Consider the following 12538-nt stretch of genomic DNA (forward strand, 5'->3'; position numbering starts at 1 on the left):
TATCATCAGAAGGGTCTCCTAAAGATACTCTGAAATGTTGGTACTGCTTACATAAACATTCCTCCCCTGACCAAAAATCCAGTTTTTAAGGATTTTAACTCTTGTGTTTTAGCTTGGTTGCTGGTTGAGTTAAGGTTTTTGTACTTTTTATTGTTGAGACCATATTGTTTTTGTTGACTCCCTTTTCCACTTACAGAGTTAGTTTACTGTTTTTCTTTGAAATAAATATTCAAAAACATTTAACCTACTGATGCCTCAATTAATGTAATTTTATTGGTATCTATTTTTATTTTTGAAATTTACCAGTAGCTGCTGCATTTCCCACCCTCGACTTATATGCGAGTCAATAAGTTTCCCCAGGGGTTTTTTTGTGGTAATATTAGGTGCCTCGGCTTATATGTGGATCGACTTATACACGAATATATAATCATATTGCCTGATATCAACAAAATGATTTTTAAAAAGATCTTGACTATTTTGAATGCATGGGAGGGCGGGAGGGAGGGAGGGAATTGTTCCCAATCCATCTTTACATCAGTATTTAATATAAGTTTGTTAGGGAGATCACCCACCCACCTCAGTAATATCTATGTGCATCACACAGTCATTTGTGTATGTGTGTATTATTTATTTTCCTCTAATCCACATCTTTTATGTTTGACTTAAAATCATTCACACAAATCGCTTGGGTGAAAACTGCTCATTTTTTATGCAGAAATGTTTTTTGCTCATGTATTTTATAGAGTGCAATTTGCTTTGCTTTTATATGCTGTAGTTAAACTGGTAAAAGAAAGGAAGTTTGTTAATGTTTAACCATGACAATGATATATACCATCCAGATCTAAGAGAAAATGAATCACAAACACCTCACACCCAACACAACCCATTAAAAATAGTTCTTGATCAGGCCTCAGGCAATTCTTGCCCGTAGAAGGTTTTAAGTGATGGTTTTCAACTCCTAATTCCTCAAACCAAACCCTGTGCACTTGTGTGGTGTAAAAGGAATCATAGTCTTATAATAAGTATCCATCTGTGGAAATATAGAGTCACTTGAAAAGTCATGACACCTTTGGGGGTGGGGCGGGGATTATTAACAGACTACCCCCATACCCTCAGGGGCAGTTATAAGAGCTATAGCACACACACACCCCACACACGTAGCAACATCACAGAGAAATGGACTGGTTCACCTAATGGCTGGCAGACACTAACCCCAGCACCCCCCCCCATCCACACTTTTCATCCACACGTTGCTATTACACTACATGACAGGTCTTTCCTAGAAGGTATTTTCCCATTAATAGAATTAATGAGAAAATGTCTTATAATAATAATAAGACCTAATAAGTACCTATCCTGTAATATAGAAGACATCAGCAGTTTTCTCAGGGAAAGTTTCACTTAGCTGCCTAATGTGTCCTTTAGCACAGTTACTGGCCAATATCTCCTAACAAGAAACAAGAATGGAGAGTACGTGTTTTTGTCATGGAGACACTCGGCGATTGACCTCCTGGAAACTAAGCCTTCTTCAGCATCCTTTAGATACATTTCCTCTAAGGTAGGAAGCCAGCAGTAGACGGGGCACCTGCACCTGCTCTCACCCCCACGTCACCCCTCCCCTTCACATAGACCTTTTGCTTCCTGACGTGGACTGGTAATGTATAACCCTGCCCTATATCTTTTCCACACCCCATGCAATCCTTAATGTACTTAAACTCTGTAGGAATGAATCACTCTAAGGTGACTGTAGGAATGAATCACTCTGACTGGTTGTGGTGAGTTTTCTGGGCTGTGTGGCCTAGGAACAAGATCTACCAGACTACAGCCCCACAGCCTAGGAACAAGATCTACCAGACTACAGCCCCACAGCCTGGAAAACCCACCACAACCAGTTGAATCTGGCCGTGAAAGCCTTTGACAATCACTCTGACTCAGTGGTGGGACCCAAAAATTTTAATAACAGGTTCCAATGGTGGTGGGATTCAAACAGTGACGACGACGCACACACGCACCTCCAGTCCTTATTGGGCAGGGAAGTTGCTTTAGTAACCCCTTCTCAGCACTCAGAAAAAATTAGTAACCACTTCTAGAGAAGTGGTGAGAACTGGTTGGATCCCACCTCTGCTCTGACTGCTTTTCCTGATACTCAATAAAAGCTCCCTGTATTGCCAAAACCAGGTATGTCTCTCTGGCCCCTTCCGCACACACAAAATAATGCATTTTCAAACCACTTTCACAACTGTTTGCAAGTGGATTTTGCCATTCCGCACAGCTTCAAAGAGCACTGAAAGCAGTTTGAAAGTGCCTTATTCTGCATGTGCAGAATGAGCCTCTGTTCCACTTTGGGCAGCCCTTTTGAGCAGAGCATAGTCCAGAATGGGTTAAACTTTCACAGCGAGGTTTAGAGAATAGCGTGTTCCCATCCCGAAGATCTACAGCCATACTGAACTTGAACCAAACCACAGCTTCAAGTAAAACTAGTCTGTCTTAAATCAAACATCATGAGTGTAAGGAATTCCATAGAAGCAGAAATAAAAGGCTCTTTGGTGTAAAAGACCGTTTATTCAGACATCTTAGAAAGCTCAAGTACACGCAGTGGCAGGAATGACACTTCCCGCCAGAAGCACAGGTTATAACTCTATCCATCCCATCCCCCCTCCCGGCTTCCCATGGGAACGGAGACCTCATCTCCCGCGCAGAGATAAAGTCTCCGCCGATGAGAAACAGCCCATTACCAGGCTGTGGGAATGTACTCCAGGTTAAGTGACGCCCCATCAACACCATTGAAACCTTTACACTCTGCCTCCCTTAAGACCCTCCCCAGGTTTATCGCGGAAGCGGTGGAAAGCAGAAATAAGGGTAGAGGCGTCAATATTTTTGAATAAATCCGTGATTATACCCAGAGGAATATCACCCAGAAACTAAATATTACTAGCGTTTAGCGATTAGCGAGCCAGGATGGCGTCAATTTAAGTAGTGCTTGTGGCCATCAATAATAGTCGATGAGGGTCTCCGGTGATTAGGTGCCAGGCATCGAGGCGGGAGCCTCCTTAGGTAAACTGGAATGTGGAAGACGGGATGAATGTTACTAAAGAGAGTTAGGCAAATCCAATCGGGGCAGTGACATCATTAATCACTTTGAAAGCCAATCTACGAGTCCCGCACGAGATCTTTTGCCTAGTTTGGAAAATTTATGCAAGTCTCTGAGATTTTTTTTGGTAGACAAATACACTGGCGAAATCGGCCGGTGCTTATCCGCTTGCAGCACAGTGCATAGCCTGTTGTAAAGAGGCGGTCTGAACCACGATTTCACCCCTCGGCTAGGGATGAAATCCATTGTTGAAACTCTGGAGGATCAATGCTGTCGGCGAATTGGTTCGCATTATGGCGGGAAGGGCGACCAGACACAATTTCAAAGGGTTTTCTTTGTACTGCTATGAACGCATTGTTATAGGCATGCTCCGCAAACGGAATGAGCTCGAACCAATTGTCTTGGTGGTAGTTGGTGTAACAACGTAAATATTGCTCTAGGGTTCTGTTAGTTCTCTCTCCGACCTCACCCGTCACTTTGAAGGCGTGGTAGAGGCGGCGACGCCGGTGACTAACAACCCTAAAAAGCTTCAAGAACTTTAAGAATGGGTGGGGGCGTGATGGAACCACCTTAGCGAGGCGGGTGTAGGCGGTAGAAAACATGTTGAATGAACAGCCGTGCTAACTTAGGGCGAGGGATGGAAGCTACATGGAATAAAATGGGCTTGTTTAGAAAATAAGTCCACCACTACCCATAAGACCCGTGTTGCCATGACTTTCGGTAAATCTGTAATAAAATCCATGGAGATGACTTCCCAGGGGCGGGAGGCCACCGGGAGAGGTTTGCAAAACAGCCCATGGGGCTTTCGGAGATGTTTTTTGGCTTCTGCACAGACAGAGCAACCTTTAATATACGCCTCAATGTCCTTAGCATTACCGCCACCAGAACTGTGGCCGGGCCAAATGCAGAGGATTTTCAGAAAGCCAAAATGTCCAGCGGTGAGACATCGTGGCAGGCTTCAAGAGCCTGCTTGCGGAGGGAGGCGCAGCTCCCCCCTCCGCCAAACTCCATTCTCCCAAGCGCGGTGGGAATCACCTTCCTCGCTGGAGGCTCGCAGCCCGCCTCTCGAGTTCCGCAGGAAAGGAGGGCGGGGCTGGGAATGGGTGGTGAAGGAGGTGGGCGTCTGAGAGGCGGGTGACAGCCATCCCCCCCAACTGGGAGGGGAGAAGGGAGCAGTGTCAGTTTATTGGTTTTCCGGGGAAAAAATGGACTGTGAAGAAAGCGAGAAAAGAAATGCGATAGCGGAGTTGTTTCGCGGGTGCTCTTGAGGGTGGAAGAGCTGTAAGTTTGTGATACGACCAAACCTGAAGGGTGTTTAGCCCTCCAGCCAGTGGCGCCAAGTGGAAGTGCTACTTTGATGGCCGCCCAGTCTCTTTATCTCCCACAGTCAGTTGAGTTCAGCACGGAGAATTTCTTTGATAAATAAGCACGGAACCAGCCTACCATCTTTATTTTTTTTCTGCAGAGGGCTGCCCCAAAGCGCTTTTGTCGAGGCATCCCGTGTGAACCACAAGCGGAGATCTGGGTCAGGGTGCTTTAGGATGGGTTCAGTGGTAAAAGCGGACTTTAAGAGCTGAAAGGCTGTTTGACATTCTTCCAGACCAGGAAAAGGGGCCCGGGCTTGGCGGACAGTGGATCTTTACCCATGATGCGTAAGAGAGGTCTGGTGAGAGGAGAGAGTCAGTTCAGCTGGTGGGGTATGAAGTCCGCGATGAAATTAGCAAAACCAGAAGGTGGGAACACTGCGCGTTGGTGGGGGCAGGCCATTGGAGGACAGCGTCAATTTAGCAGGATCCATTTTTTTAGAAAGCCACCGGTGAGATCCGGTAACCAAATAGTCAATAGAGGTCTGATGGAAACAGCATTTGGAAGTTTGGCAAAGAGTTGTTGAGCAAGCGTTTAATACTTCCCGAGACAATGCTTCATGCTCTTCATGGTTTGTGACCGGTCGCGTCATCTAAGTATACCACAACTCCCTTGTACAATAAATCATGGAGAACTTCGTTGATAAGGGCCAGAAAAGCCCCGGGGGCCCCAGTGAACCCGAAGGGCATTATCAAGTATTCAAACTGGCCAAACTTTGTGTTAAACGCAGTCGAGTGTGCATAGCCTTCAGCAATTCTGGCGCTGTAGTAAGCTTCTCTCAAGTCTAATTTAGTAAAGATGCGCCCTTTGCCCAATGCATCTAAAGGTCCTTGATCAAAGGCAAAGGGTATTTATTAGTTGGGGAGACTGCATTGAGACCTCGATAATCCGTGCAAAGCCGTAAAGACCCATCTTTTTTTTTTACAAACAAAACGGGAGCAGCGTGTGTGTGTTTGGTAGCCCGCCCGGATGAACCAGCGGCGAGGTTCTTGTCCAAAGACGCGAAGTTCCTTCTCCTCGTGGGACTCATACGGTAGATTCTACGCTGCGGGCAGTTAAGCCCGGCTGTATATAACGATTTTTTTGCAGTCAGTGTCTCTATGGGGTGGCAACTGATGCGCATTCTTGCTCCTGAAAAACTCTGGCTACAGATCTTGGTGCGATTGGGATGCCAATAGAATCGAGGAACTGTCGCTGAGGGAAACCAGGGGTGTGTGTCAGGAAGTTGGGTTTCCCCAATTCATGTGTTCACATGAGGGAGGGTCAGTGAATTGCAAGATCCTTTCTTTCCAAATGAATTTTGGTTCATGTAACAATAACCATGGCATGCCGGAGCTATGGAGTGTTTGGCCACTGAAATCAAAATAAAGGAAACTAATTTTCTCCCAATGGTGGAGTTACCAGGAGGAGAACGGTTGTGTTTGCGAACTGGGCGGTCCATGGTTCGAGAGGGCTGCAGATCCATTTGGGTGAGAATGGTATGGGCTTAGCCGGGAATTTAGTCAGACCTAGCTCCTCTGCCACCTGGGGCCGCATTAAGCAATGTGAGCAGCCAGAATCACGAGGCGAGGCTATAATCGGTATGCTTAGCGGGATTGGCCAGCGGCGGACGGTAATGGGGCTGCCTTCGCATCACAGCGTCAGAAGTGGACCCATGTCCATGGGGCTGAAGAAAGGCAAAACCGCTCCCCTCCTCTGGGTGTAGCCGATGACGCTTTAGATAGGCCGTCGAGGCGGCCCGATTTCGCGTGGTGGCTTGGCAGATGGGGTCGCGTGGCTGGAGCTGTTGGTTTGTTTTCTTGGTTGGTTGGCGGCTAGATGACCTGGTCCTCCGCGGTAAAGACACAATCCCGGAGAGTCGGCGACGGCTCAAGAGGTGGTCTCGGTAAAGGCTGGGCAGCTTGGTGAGCGCCCAGTGGCGGGTTTTGGGCATTAAGGCGGCCTCGACGCAGTATTCAGCGAGGCGCCGCAGGATCTCAACTGGATCAATCAGCAATAGTCACGAAGGAACTCGGGTAAAACACCGTTTCAGCAGCTTGCCGTCAAGCAGCATCCGAAAAGGTATTAGCATTTCATAGTTCAGGCCACTCAGGAGGAGTCGGGCAACCGCCCGCCTGGAATTCCGCGAGGCAAATTCTGCAGCGGCGTTTGCCCTGCTGGATAGTTTGATGGATGCGGATAGCTTCGTACCCCGGCCGGATCTTGGAAGCGGCAGCTCTTAAGGAAACTGGAGGAATCGCGGGCGCCCGTCGCGAGAGTCTTCATCTTGCAAATCCGAGAGTCACAAACCAATTAGGCTGCTGCCATCCAGGACTGAGCTGATGTCCCGTATTTTTTTCAGCTCAGACCCGGTATAATAAATCATCATAGTCCTCCATGTAGACGCCGAGTTGTAAGATGAAGTAGGGGGGAGTTTGGAAGCGGTCCCATCAAAACGGGCAGGTAGCAGGAATATAGTAACCCTTTCCACGGCTCTTGAAGCCTGCAGGCGGATCATGGGATTGAGCAGGTTGGTAGGGCAGCGGTTTTGCCGCGGAGGCCGGGATGCGGTGGCGGTATAAATGCGGTGCGGCTGGGCGTTCCGGTGGGAGCTGGTCATGGAAGGTGGCAGGGCCAACAAGCGTTGCCCCTCTGGCGCCCGGCAGTATCAGTGACGAAAGCGTAGACTCCAACTTGGGGCTTCCTGGTCTGCTGCTTCCTCAGTTCCCTCTCAAGGCAGCAGCTCTCTCTCCTTCTTGCGGGTCAATGCATCCTGAATTGCACATGCAGAGCTGCTTTTCTCGTTCCATTTAGCCAGTTAAGGTCGTTTAATAGCTGCAGTAAGCTCCTTTCGTCATAGGAAGCCTGAGCAGCACCGCGTTGCCTGTAAATCAGTTTGGGCGTTTCCAGGACCTTATCATGGACTGACAGATTCTAAGCATATTGTATTGGCAGACGGGCGCATCTTTAGCGCGGTCCAACTTCGAGTTGGACTTCTTTCGCGTTGCTGTTCCGGTCCCTCTGCGGGTTTTAGCTCTTGCTGCAGCTGTGCCATTCTCCCCTCCCATAGCTGGCGTTCCGCGGGTCCATGCTTCTTGGGCATCTAAGTGACCCACTTCGCAGCTCTCTTCCCGGTGGGAGAGGAACAGATCGGCTGGAGTGCAGGCTCTTCGGACTCTTAAATGCGTCTGGAAGACATCGGCGGAGACACCGTAATACCCGGTGGCTCCCGGAACCTCAGGTGCAGCGCTGACCGGGATCCAGGGGGGATCCGATCGGAAGAGTGCAGGATGCCTCCCAATCAGGTTTAGTCAGTGTCCTTCGGCGGGCCCCAGTGCGCAATGCCCGCGGTGGTTCTTTAAGGAGCATCACCAAAATACGAGTCAGGAATGGATTCAATGGACTCCTGGGTTGCGCATGAAGGTGGTCAGGCCGTCTCCTCCATGACAGGTTGCATCTGAGGGTTTGTAATCCATCACAGCGGGTAGAGAATCCGATCCACAGGCTCGATCCATAGACAGCCCCAAAGCGACTCATGTAAGTCTCCATGGTGCGTCGTCCGTCCCTCGTTCAGCGGGTAAGGAAGACTCGTGCTGATCACGAGGGCGGAAAGAGTCACCGAAGACCTGTTCTCCGCCCGGACCGCCAGATCCAGAAGGAAAGGTGAACCCTCTTTAGAGCTACCGCACCTTCCCAGAAACATCCAACCTCTCCATGCCGAGACACCAGAGGTCCCTGCACTAGGGATATAGATGGTGGATTCCTGCCACAATGTAAGGGAATTCCCATAGGAAACCCAGAAATAAAGGCTCTTTGGTGTAAAGACGTTTATTCAGACATCTTAGAAGCTCAAATTACCGCGCGGTAGCAGAATGACACTTCCGCCAGAAGCACAGGTTATAACTCATCCATCCCATCCCCTCCGGCTTCCATGGGAGCGGAGACCTCATCTCCAGCGCGGGAATAAAGTCTCCGCCGATGAAATGACCCATTACTTGAATGAATGTACTCAAGGTTAGGCGGCTGCCCTTCCCATCAACACCATTGAAACCTTTACAATGAGGAAGTATCTAGAAGGGAGAAAAGATTGTGTGTTTTCACTATTTTGTTTGGGGTTTGTTTTTGTTCCCTTGCTATGCCTGAAAGATGAAACAGAATACAGGCAATGTTTATTCACCTTTTAAACTTCCTTATATTTTGAACTGCTTCCCCTAGCTTGATCCGTGGAATTTCTCCGGGCTTCCTCTGGTGTGGGGAGGGGCAGCAGAGAAGCGCACCATCTCTGGCACTCCACAGCACTCAGTAGCTCAAAGGTGCAAATAAGTGGTGGATTCTGCACAGCACAAATATAACGTCTCCAGGACAGCACATATTGCATTGGGGGAGGGGGACACTTCTCACAGGTCCCGTTCCCGAAATGAGTCAGGGCCATTTTATTCCTCTCAAATTGGGATTTTCTGAAATCTCTAAACCAGATATTTTTGTAAAATCCCATGTTGAAGGCGCTCCCACCCAAACACAACAGGTCGGAGATGCTCCCCCCCCCTGGCAGCCTTTCACTGTAGCTTCCAACTGTGTCTGCCATTTCAGAGAGAATCTGCTCACTTGTGTAAGGTTGGCTGATTTGTGGGGGATGGTTTTTCTGTCTGCTGTGCTTTTACTGTGTGAAACTGTTACCCACTGCCAGGGATAACTAGAAAGTGATTTCAGAGTGATTTCAGCTTTGGCAGCAGTGAGTGGATGCAGAGGCAGGCTGCCCTCAGAGCAGAGGTTCTTTATTGTGATTTCAAGCTCTTTCCAGGCCAGACTGCCCAGTACGGAATGAAACACAGCCCTTTTTATACAGTTTTTCACCCAATCAGAGGAGGAAGGGGGCAGTCCCCTGCCACATAATACAGACAATCTAAAACAAAGAGGAGGAAGACAGTCTTTTGTTTTTGCTGATGGGATTAAGTCCCAGAAGAAAAGGCTGCTAATGAATCTTGAGATCCTAGAAGTGGAAACTTCAATAGTCCAATGGGTCTTGAGATCCTCTTCAGTGAAAATTCAAATAGTCCAATGGGAAGTAGGGTGATGTCCTCCAAACGGCCAAGGCACACCTTGTAAGTCCAAAAGGTCTTTTGTTGTTGTTGACAAACTTATCAGATTGTAAAGAGGAGTTGTCCTTACTTTGCATTTTCTGATCTACTTCCTTGTTACCTAGCTAAAATAAAACTACTAAAATCCTAAGAGGCTTCTTCTATTAATACAATAAAGTAAGAAGAATATTTCTAATCCATTTCTCTTCTTGTCTATCACTTAAAGTAACTCTATAGAATCCCTTAACCTTATAACAAAGAACCTCCAATACAGTACAAGCCCATATAAACATATAAGCAAGAGTATCCTAAATTAACAGTAACAAAACCTTAAAGCAACTGGAGAACCTAGCTAAAGTATAATCCTAAACATTTGGCAAATAATAAATCCCACACTGAGGGGCTTACATTAAATCTTAAAAGGGACAAAGGCAAGAAGGAAACCATGTGAAATATCAGCACATTTGTATATACATGTTCTTTCCAGGACTTGTGGAGGCTTTTGGACAACACTGGTCTCTTTGCTCTGATCCTTAGCCGGTGTAGTTCGGTGGCAGGCTCAGGAAAATATTTTTCCTATTTTCCTGGTGGTAACAAAACTATGTTCCTGCTACTCTCAGTCTCTGCCTATCTCTTCTTGCTCCTAGTGAAGGCCAAACAGTCTAACGGTTTGGTTCTTAGTAATGCCGCTGGGAATCTGGATGAGGGACGGGGGGGGGGGAGTACTGTCTGAGTGTTTATGATCCAGGCGTTCTGGCTGAACAAGCCAGTAACGTCTTGGACCGTGTTCAGGATTCGTCTAACCTACAATAAAGAAATAATTGTTCATCACAACTGTTTCAATTGTTTGGTTCATGGTGGTTCTGACATTAGAACATAAGAACATTAGAACAAGCCTGCTGGATCAGACCAGAGTCCATCTAGTCCAGCATTCTGCTACTCGCAGTGGCCCACCAGGTGCCTTTGGGAGCTCACATGCAGGATGTGAAAACAATGGCCTGCTGCTGCAGCTCCTGAGCACCTGGTCTGTTAAGGCATTTGCAATCTCAGATCCAGGAGGATCAAGATTGGGAGCCATAGATCGACTTCTCCTCCATAAAACTGTCCAAGCCCTTTTAAAGCTATCCAGGTTAGTGGTCATCACTCCCTCCTGTGGCAGCATATTCCAAACACCAATCACATGTTGCGTGGAGAAGTGTTTCCTTTTATTAGTCCTAATTCTTCCCCCCAGCATTTTCAATGGGTGCCCCCTGATTCTGGTATTGTGAGAAAGAGAGAAAAATTTCTCTCTGTCAACATTTTCTACCCCAGGCATAATTTTATAGACTTCAATCATATCCCCCCTCAGCCGCCTCCTCTCCAAACTAAAGAGTCCCAAACGCTGCAGCCTCTTTTCATAAGGAAGGTGCTCCAATCCCTCAATCATCCTCGTTGCCCTTCTCTGCACTTTTTCTATCTCTTTGATATCCTTTTTGAGATGTGGTGACCAGAACTGAACATAGTACTCCAAGTGCGGTCGCACCACTGCTTTATATAAGGGCATGACAATTGTAGAGAGAGTGCCTATGTTAACTTAACCGTAGCCATTTTGTCTGTAGTTTCTAACAGTAACCGTTGATGATGAACTTTAGAGTAGTTCAACTTCACTGCTCCTTTGTTGTGCATCCAAAGATTACGTCCTGAAAATAATTGCCTATCTTTGGCTTCCCACTAGCTTTCCCATCCTGGTACTGAGTAACGGTTAATTGAAGGTCTCGGCCCAGCTGCACGAAGTTTTGCTATGATTCGAACTTCAATAAACTTTCAACCACAACACCTGATAAGAATGAAGACTTATATCACCTGGCACAGTTAATTGGCACTGAATTGTGATTGGCCCACTAGGGCCACCCTGATATCTGAATTCCCCTATAATATCTGCTTTTCCATGATGCTCCAAAGGCAACTTTTTTTCCTTGCTTCCCCCCTCCCTTTTCACTCCCTATTATGCAATGCTACCTCCACGCTGGCTAGAGGCTGTCTATTGAAGTATGAGAGCTGCTTCATCTTTTCTTTTACCTGCTAAGCAATGGAGAAATTTTACATTTTGATTTTAGTAGGTTCAGTGATTTTGTCTCTGCTTTTATTCAATTGATTGTATGCATAGTATGCCATCTGACTATCGTTTGTTGAATGGAGCTGAGTTCAATAAACTTTAAGAACTTGTTTTAAAGAAACAGTCCTTTTTTTCCATTTGAGCTGTGTGAATGTTCAAAATCCTGACCCACGTTTGAGGAGAGTAGGTCACTCATCCTCTACATGGTTGGCAGCGGGTGGATTTTGAAACACGCTCAGTGATTTGATTTTTTTTTGTTGGCAAACAGAGACTAGATAGACAGCTCTAGCATGGAGAATCAAGATTTTGCTCCGAATGCGCAAATGGAAGAGCCAGTGAATGGACCTCGCCTCGGACGGATAACTGAGTTACAGGTCACACTGGAGAATTCCAGGAGAAGCGTGGAGATTACATCAGATGAGCCTGAAGCAAACAGCAGAATGTAGCCAAGAAGTCTAAGGCGAGGAACAGCTGTTGGATGGCGCAGGGCTAGATGAGGACGACCAAGAGATGCCAGTACTACGTTCCAGAGGGTTGTCCGGAGCCGGCGCAACCAGGCGAGACAGTTTGGAGACAGATGACTCCTCAGTACCAACCAGCACAGAAGGGTGGATGAGAATGATGCAAGCATTCATGCGTGCTCAAGAAACCACCATGCAGTTGCTGATACAAGACAGACGGAGAGATCCATCTGCGGCCTGGCAGAAAAAGCAATTCCCACGTTACCTGCAGGGTGAGTCTGTAGAGAGTTTTTTAGCCCTATTTGAGGCTGCCCTGAGAGAAAATAGAGTTCCTGAAAAGGACTATGTCCAGGCCCTATGGCCTTGTATCCGGAGAGTTGGCCCAATTTGTTGGGGGGAGCTCACTCTTAGGGAGGAAGCAAGTTTTGGAAATTTTTTTAGAGGCAAGCGCTAGCCGGGTGCAGGAAGA

Source organism: Sphaerodactylus townsendi, linkage group LG04, assembly GCF_021028975.2.
Source record: "Sphaerodactylus townsendi isolate TG3544 linkage group LG04, MPM_Stown_v2.3, whole genome shotgun sequence".
Lineage (NCBI taxonomy): Eukaryota > Metazoa > Chordata > Lepidosauria > Squamata > Sphaerodactylidae > Sphaerodactylus > Sphaerodactylus townsendi.